The 9274-nt window shown below is 47.7% G+C and overlaps 1 protein-coding gene across 1 annotated transcript in view; it reads left to right on the forward strand.

Annotated features, from left to right (window-relative positions):
• The window catches only part of LOC311588299 (natural cytotoxicity triggering receptor 3 ligand 1-like), a 40418-nt gene extending 33501 nt beyond the window's left edge, over positions 1-6917 (forward strand). Inside the window, exons 8-9 of the mRNA XM_084765817.1 lie at positions 76-3690; positions 4056-6917. The gene's annotated coding sequence lies outside the window, so the exon portion shown is untranslated. The remainder of the gene's footprint in view (positions 1-75; positions 3691-4055) is intronic.
• The last annotated feature ends 2357 nt before the right edge of the window (positions 6918-9274 follow it).

Genomic DNA, 9274 nt, shown 5'->3' on the forward strand with positions numbered 1-9274 from the left:
GCTTATAAATTTACTAGGATCTGTTTTGTTCACCCATCAGCTACCATGGGACGACAGGTTTTGTTTACAACAGAGGAAAGGGAAGGTATCCAAACAGAAGTCAGGAAACCGGTCCCTGGCACCACCTGAGTCCCTGCTACAGACCAGGTCCAAACTGATGCTGGCTTTCCGTTGACTAGACCTGACTGGGATTATAGTACTGTTGAAGGTAGTTTACCGCCATACTCTGTTGGCAGGTCTCAAAGTGGCTGCTCTGTAGGCCATCTAACATGTCTAGGGTGTGGTATTAGTCAGGGACCAGACGAGAGCCCAGCTGCACTCTTGGAGTGAACCATGGGTGCCTTCCGCAGGTACACTCCGTTAGATCCGGAAAGCCATGGCTTTTGTCAATCAGTTTGCAACAGACATGAAGAAAAAGCTTCAGAGAGTAGAGAGACTGGGTGAAAAGAGTCTGAGAGATTTAGTAACTGTGGCAGGAAAAGTGTATAATAATAGGGACAGTGCAGAGGAAAAGCAGAAAAAAAAAGAAAGAAAGAAAGAAAGAACAGGGACTTGGCGAGAATCCTGCTGGCAGCCGCTGCAGATCCAGAAGACCGGAGGAGGCATCTGAAACGGATGGTGTCAGGAAAAGAAGGTAGGGAACAGTTCCAGAAGGAAGGGCGACCCCAGTTAGGGAAGAGCCAGTGTGCATGTTGCAGGGAGGAAGGACACTGGGCAAGAATATGCGCTAAGAAGAGGGTCCCCAGGGTACTTAGCCTCAGGGCTAAAAACAATGACTAGGGGAGACGGGGTCCAGTCCCCTTCCCCAACCTAGGGTAGCCCTAAAAGTGGAGGGGAAAACCCATCAGTTTTTGGGTGGACACAGGAGCCTAACATTCAGTGCTCCTCCAGTCAGATAGCCCCTGTCTGATAAAATGTCATGGGTACAGGGAGCCACTGGGATGAAACAACATCCATGGACTACGAGGAGGACAGTGGACTTGGGAGTGGGCCGGGTTACCCACTCTTTTATGGTCATACCGGAATGCCCCTACCTCTTGTTGGGGCGGGACCTGTTAACCAAACTGGAAGCCCAAATCCACTTCTCACCAGAGGGCACTGGAATATTAAATGAGTCAGGGAGCCTATTCATGTGTTGACCACCACATTAGTGGATGAATATCGGTTATACAAACCGGCCCTAACACCAGACTCAGCCATTGAGTCTTGGCTAAAGAAATCTCCTATGGCATGGGCTGAAACTGGAGGGCCAGGACTGGCCAAACACCAGGCCCCAATCTTCGTGGAACTTAAACCAGGGGCTGATCCAAGTAGGATCTGTCAGTATCCAATGTCCCTGGAAGCTAGATTAGGCATCACCCCTCGTATTAGGTGACTGTTGGACTCAGGGTTGTTAAGGCCATGCCAGTCAGCATGGAATCCCTCCCCCCTTGCCAGTACAGAAGCCTCACACCAATGATCACAGACCGGTGCAAGGTTTGCGAGAAATAAATAAACGGATGATGGACACTATGCCACAGCATCTAATCCTTATACTTTATTAAGTGCACTCCCCCCAGAACATCAATGGCATACAGTCTTAGATTTAAAGGATGATTTCTTCAACCTCCTCTTATCCCCCAATAGCCAGGACTACTTTGCCTTTGAATGGTATGATCCAGACAGTGGACAGCTGACATGGGCCAGGCTCCCTCCAGGATTTAAGAACTCTCCAACCATGTTTGATGAGGCCTTATATGAAGACATGGGTGAGTATCATGCTCAGCACCCTCACCTCACTCTCTTACAGTGTGCAAATGATTTGCATGTGGCAGCAGACAGCCAAGACACTTGTGTGGTTGGCACAGAAAGCTTGTTGAACACATTGGAAGACGTGGGATATAAAGCCTCTGTAAGCAACTGGTCCAGTACCTGGGCTACATACTTAAAGGAGGTAAGTGCTGGCTCTCAGATGCTCAGATGGAAACCATCCCCACCCCAAGGAACCCACGCCAAGTACTTGAATTCCTGGGGTCTGCAAGGCCCTGTAGGTTGTGGGTACCAGGTTTTGCCGTCACTAAGGAAGGGCCACAAGGCTTTACCTGGACAGAGACTTATCAACAATCATTTGAGACACTAAAACAGGCCCTGCTGTTTGCCCCTGCCCTGGGATTGCCAGATATGACTAAAGCATTTCACCTATTTGTGGATGAAAGCGAAGGTGTGGATAAAGGAGTCTTGACCCAGCCGATTGGTCCATGGCACTGCCCAGTGGCCTGTCTGTCAAAAACAAATAAAAAAATTAGACCCTGTGGCTGCAGGCTGGCCCCCTTGCCTCTGTACCATTGCTGCCTGCTGCACTCTTAGTAAAAGACACTGACAAATTGACCCTGGGCCAAAATTTAACCATTACAGCACCATACCCTACTGAAGGGGTTTTAAGACAGCCCCCGGACAGATGGCTGAGTAACACCTGATTGACCTATTACCAGGCACTGCTACTTAATCCTGCCAGAATTACTTTTCAGGTACCAACAGCTTTAAACCCAGCTACACTCCTACCTGATCCAGACCTGGGTGTCCCTCTGCATGGCTGTGCTGGAATCCTGGCACATGTTCATGGGGTCCGGTTAGAGCTGAAAGATACCTCTCTGTCAGATGCAGATGTGACTTGGTTCACAGATGGGAGTAGCTTTGTTCAAGATGGCAGAGGGTGTGCAGGGGTGGCTGTGGTGTCGTGGACTGAGACTGTTTGGGCAGAATCTCTGCCCACCGGAACCTTGGCTCAGAGAGCTGAACTTATAGCCATGACCAAGGCAATTGCACCAGGGAAAGACAAGAAACTCAATGTGTATACAGACAACCGATGGGCTTTTGCAACCCCACACCTCCAGGGGGCAATATATCAAGAATGGGGCTTGCTGACATCAGAGGGAAAGGCAGTCAAAAACAAAGAAGAAATATTAAAAAAAAAAAGAAATATTAGCCTTGCTAAAAGCCCTCTGGTTACCAAAGAAATTGGCAGTTGTTCATTGCCCAGGTCACCAAAAGGGAGATAGTCCAATCTATCAAGGAAATAATTGGGCGGACCAGGTGGCCAGACAAGTTGCCCTTCAAATAGATGCAGTCTTGGCCACCACATTGGTTGATCCCAGTGACCCAAACCTCCCAGAAAAACCCAAATATACTAGAGCATATATAACTTGGATAAAAGGACTACCGATGACCCAATGCCTAGACGGATGGTGGAGATCTGCAGAGGGAAAACTGATTCTCACAGAAAAATTGAGAGAACAGATGCTGGCAAAGATACATCAATCCTCTCACATGGGCATCAGGAAAGCGCAGGACTTGATTCAACATGCAGAAATAAAAATTAAGGAGGCCAACTCAAACATTGAAAACATCGTTGATAATTGTAAAGCCTGTCAACTTACTAATGTGGTACCAAATGCTAAGAATCCAGGAACTAGGCTTCCACAGAGACCTGGAGCCTATTGGGAAACTGATTCCGCTGAGGTAAAGCCTAGCAAATATAGGTATTGCTGTTTGCTAGTGTTTGTAGATGCTCTTTCAGAATGGACTGAAGCCTTCCCTACGAAACACAAGACTGTTCAAGTAATGACAAGGAAATTGCTGGAAGACATCCTTCCCAGATATGGCTTTCCACAGATGATAGGGTCAGACAATGGACCAGCTTTTGTGTCCAAGGTAAGTCAGAGTCTGGCCACAGTCCTGGGGATTGATTGGAAATTACATTGTACTTAGAGACCCCAGAGTTCAGGACAAGTAGAAAGAATGAACAGAACTATAAAAAGAAACCTTAATTAAATTGACCTTAGAGACTGGTGGTGACTGGGTGACTCCCCGCCCCCCCCCCCATTTGCACTCTGTCAGGTCGTAATTCTCCCTATCAAATGGGACTAACCCCTTTTGGGGTTGTATTTGGGCTCCCGCCCCCACCATCCCAAACCTCCAGGCAGAAAAGATCACTGTATTTGAGGACCAGGACTTCAAGGGAATCCAATGGTCCCATAATTATCTATGGCCTAAACTCCGTGCTCTTTATGAGACAGGTCTCCCTGCAGAGCCTCATCAATACCTGCGCAATGATTGGGTCTATGTCAAGAGACACCGGCATGGGACTCTGGAGCCTTGGTGGAAAGGTCCTTATGTCATCTTGTTGACTACTCCTACAGCTTTAAAAGTGCATGGTGTGGCACCTTGGATTCATTATACCCATGGCAGATCTGCACACCTGTTCACTGTAAAGGAAGACTACATGGCTCCAGTTCCAAAAGGCCAGAAGGCTTCAAAGGATCCCAACAACCCACTAGAGTTAAAATTCACCAGGTCCTAAAAGTGCCAATTGTGTGTGTTTTGCCCCCCTTGATAACCGCTTCTGCTCCTGTAAACCTGCATCAACCTATGAATTTAACTTGGATCCTCTGAGATGTGGTAGGAGGCAAGAATCTACTTCAGATTCCAAAGGTGTCACTTGGTTTCCAAACCTGCACACCAATTTGGGGGCTTTCTCTGATCTTAATCCTGGGCAGGGGAGGGGCGTTACATACCTTGATGCCCTGTGCAATTTTCCAGGGTCATATAGAAAGTTAGGGCAGTTTTATGTCTGCCTTGGATCAGGTCTCAAAGAAACAGATGTGGAGGAGACAACGCCACATACTGTGCTTGTTGGGGCTGTGAAACAACTGGACATGTAGGATCGAAGTCTCAAGGGGGAGAGCTTGTTAAGGTAACTGGAACCATGCTCATAAGAATGGAAAGCTGAACTTTAGTTTTCCTGAGGAGGGAAGAAGAGCCACTGGCTGGGAGACAGGCGAGACCTGGGGCATACGACTCTATGTTGGGTCAGACCCAGGAACTTTGTTTTCTATATAATTAAAAATAAAAGTCCCCCAACATCAGGTCCTCCTGGCCCCTTGGAGCCTAATACTTATTTGGAGGGTCACCCTAGAACCATCCCTGTCAACAGGAATAATAGTTATCCCTACAGGCAACAAATGGAGGCTATGGATTCTGGTCATTGATGGTCCAAGCTTACTGAGTACTCAATGCTGTAAGACCCAATCTCACCTCTTCATGTTGGGTATGTCACTCTCCAAAGCCTCCGAATTGTGAGGGAATTACAGTTATGGGAAATTCCACCTTAGCTGCTGACCAACAAAATTATAGATGGCTTCAACAAGGACAAACTAGACTTACTCTGCAAGGTGTGTCAGGACAAGGGCTCTGTACAGGCAGGCCCCACACTAGTTACTCTGTCCTATGCCTCCAGACCCTGTCAGTGTTTGCTAATGGTTCATACTTGTTACCACCTGACCAAGGTTGGTGGGCGTGTTCTTCTGGATTGACTCCGTGTGTTCATCTAGGAGTCCTTAAGCAAACATCAGGCTTCTGTGTCCTGGCACAGCTGATCCCCAGAATTACTTATCACTCAGACCAAGATGCGAACAAAGCCCTGATGGGGCAGGGACCCCTTTACCCTAACCAGAAAAGAGAAGTCATCACTGCTGTTACCTTGTCTGTTCTCTTGGGATTAGGACTGGCAGGAGCAGGAAGGGGAATCTCAGCTGTGACTTTGCAGGATCAGAACTATCATAGTCTTAGGGCAGCAGTAGACACAAACATCCAAAATCTAGAAAAATCTATATCTCATCTACAAGAATCTTTAACCTCATTGGCAGAGGTGGTTCTTCAAAACAGAAGAGGTTTAGGCCTGTTATTCATGCAGCAGGAAGGGCTGTGTGCTGCCTTTAGCGAAGAGGGTTGTTTTTTTATGTAGATCATTCAGGGATTATTAAAGAACCTCCTGCTAAGGTTAAAGAAAATATAGATAGAAGAAAAAAATGAGTATAGGGCAAAACAAGGATGGTTTGAACCCTGGTTCAATAATTTCCCCTTGGCTAACTAATTTAATTTCAACCTTGCTTGGCCCTCTCTTCATTTTGATTATATTTTTGACCATCGGACCCTGTATTGTGAACATGTTAGTCTCCTTTGTGAAAGAACGGTTGGGGGATGTCCAGCTGATGGTAACAAGAACCCACACTCCCTCCAAAACGTGGATAGTGATGATTATGAGCCCGAAGAAGACTCATGATTGGGCCTTCGAGGAACTAGTTAGAAGGGGCAATGATGGACCAAAGTAACTCCATTTTGCTTAACATTTTCATTTCTGTATTTGGGTGACCTACTCTTGAACTCCTGATCTAGAAAACCCCACAAAGATACACTTGGCACAAAGATATAGAATTGCCAATTACCTGGAAAATAAGAAAGCACTAAGAGATCAGATGCTCCTCTGGGTTTTTCAAGAGTTATCTATTCCTTAGGAGTTAATCATTTGTACTGGGCATGGTGGCACATGCCTTTAATCCCAGTACTAGGGAGGCAGAGGCAGGCAGATCGCTGTGAGTTTGAGGCCAGACTCGTCTATAAAGTGAGTCTAGGACAGCCAAGGGTACACAGAGAAACCCTGTCTTGAAAAAACAAACAAAACAAAACAACAAAAAAGAAGTTAACCATTCATGGGTTGATACTGGACAAGTACCAGATGAATATCAATTAGTTCAAGGAATAATCAATAGGATGCTTGCCAAATTAGAGACCCACTTACTTGCCCTCTCTCACATTCTACAATCTATACAAAGTTCTTTCCTCCTTGTATGCGGGACTCACACCTGATCCTCTGTGTCGGTGATAGTGTGGGTCCAGCTTAAGCTGAGCAATCAATTAACGAGACCCTTGTGTGTTTGCATCCGAATCGGCTCCTAGTGTTGATTGGGGTTTCATTTAAGCCCGGCACAACAAAGGGAATATAAAGATAACTTTCACCAGGATGTTCTTGCAAGGGGACAAGGACAGAGACAAGTATTGCTTCTGAGTCAGGGTTTGAGAACTCAGGAGGGCCAGAGAGAGCCTGTTGGTGGGAAGAGAAAGGAGAAAGAACCAGAGCAGAGGGGCCATATAGGATTCCCTGATGGGTATGCGGAGGGGAGAAGACTGGGGAGGGCTGGGCAGAGATTGCCAGTGGGGCAGGGCAAGAGGAAACAGGAGGAGGGTGAGACATGGTAGGGGTGGGGGGCTGGGAGGCCGGAGGGCTGGAGGGCCGGGGGGCTGGAGGGCCGGGGGGCTGGGGGACTGGGGGCTGGGGGTTGGGGGACTGGGGGCTGGATGGCCGGGGGGCTGGAGGGCTGGGGCTGGAGGGCTGGGGGGCTGGGGGGCTAAGAGGTGGACCTGGAGTAGGAACACCCTGTGGGACCCTTGCTGGTCATGGAAGGGGGAGAGGACAAGTTGGTGGTCCTCAACTTAGGTGAGTCTTAAGGAAGTTAATAATATGGCTAACCTAGCAGCTCTGGTAATGAAGACCCCACTAAAGACCTGCTGCAGCTCCCCCTTTGTGAGACTGAGTGAAAATCAAGGAATAGCAGGGATTGGTGTGACTGGAAGTTCCCTCCCTCCAGTCCTAGAGAGGAAATACTTCCCAAGTCTAGCTGGCTCCCCAGACAAAAAGACAAGTAACAGCGTGCCACCCAGTGGCGGAATCCAGACTCGCAAAAAAAAAAAAAAAAAAAAAATCTGCAAAAATAGCAGAGGATGCCACCTAGTGGCAGAATGATTGAAAACAGGCAGGATCTCAGCTTTGGCTCCTCTTTTCCCTTCTGCTTTATATTAGCTTTCCCACAACCTTTTCCCTTATTTATTTATTCATTCACTTTACATCCTGATCACAGCCCACTTCCTCCTTTCCTCATGGTTCCACCCTCCCATCATTTTTCTCACATCCTCCCTTCTTCTCCTCAGAAAAGGGGAGCCCCCCCCCCAATACCAACCTACCCCAACACATCAAGTGACATCAGGACTAAGTGCATCCTCTCCCACTAAGGCCAGGCAAGGCAGACTGGCTAGGGGGAAGGGATCCAAAGCAGACAACTGCATCCATGTCGGGGACAGCCCCTGCTCCCGTTGCTAGGGGGTCCACATGAGCACCAAGCTGCAGCTCTGCGATGTTATGTGTAGGGCGTCCTAGGTCCCGTCCATGCATGCTCTCTGGTTGGGGGTTCGGTCTCCGTGAGCCCCATGTTTTCAGGTTAGTTGACTCTGTTGGTCTTCTCAGTTCTTGTCCCCTCCAGATCTTTCTTTCCTTCCTCCAAATCTTCACAAGATTCCCCACTATTAATATAGGACTTGGAACTCTTAATTGGCTTAATCAGCGTTGTTGTCCGTAACGATTTCATGTGCATCATCACTTGGAGGCCACAGGGAGATTCTCTGTGCGTGCTACACAGGGAGTCATACTCCCCGCCAGGGAAAGGTTGTGGGGGAGGCAGCCCCTGACAATTGTTCCAGGGTCCCCTCCTCTCACGGAGGGGAATGACAGTGTCAAACAGGAAGACAGAGTCCTTCTGACACTCCTAGGAAGTGAGTCTGTGTGCTCAGTTCAGTTCTGGTTCTGGTTGAGAAGGCTGACACTGATGGAGAGCCTTCTGGATGAGGAGGGGCCTCAGAGAAAGGCCTTCTTCTCTGGATCAGGGGGTTAGGCCCAAGGGAGACCTGATCCTTTCAGGAGTCCTCTTCCTGATGGGATGCCAGTGGTAGGAACCCTGTACACTGGTTATGTCTTTCAGGACAGATCTGGTTTTGGGTTTGCTTGAATGAACAGTCGACCAACTGTCTAAATAATGTCAAGGACTAAGTGCAGGATGAGAAAGTTTGGCTCATGAAGTTGCCATTGTTTGTTTGAGTTCTTGATTTTTATTTATTTATTTATTTATTTATTTATTTATTTATTTTGTTGCTGGTGGTTCTGTTTTCAGGGAGATAGCCTTTTAAAAGGCAAAGCCGCAAAGATACGTCAAAGTTAGTGAAGGTCCGAGTAACCTTATAGCACTCATTCCTGGCAGAGTAGTTATTATAGACATAACTTGGCAGTTATTTTTGTAAGTACATCTGGACAATAGTCAAGGCCAGGGAAAATCTCAAGTGTGTTACCACCGCGCATGTGACCGAGGCGGGAGGAGGGTGGAGGGCTGAGAATTATCCAAACAAACACAAAAGGGAGTCAGAATAAGTTGTGGTCGGTCACCTTAGCTATTTTAAAGCCAGTGCCAGGACCCATCCACTCAAAGGAGAGGTTTAGAAAAGGGGGTGGCCCTAAATGTGTCCACCGTAATTGGGTCTAACAGTCGGGAGCTGAGCACAGGGACCATCACCAGCACACCCAAGGGTCCACATGGGTCTGATTCTTAATGTAAGGGATACATCAGAGCTAACC

This window comes from Acomys minous (assembly GCF_964271855.1).
Source record: "Acomys minous genome assembly, chromosome: 2".
NCBI classification, from domain to species: domain Eukaryota; kingdom Metazoa; phylum Chordata; class Mammalia; order Rodentia; family Muridae; genus Acomys; species Acomys minous.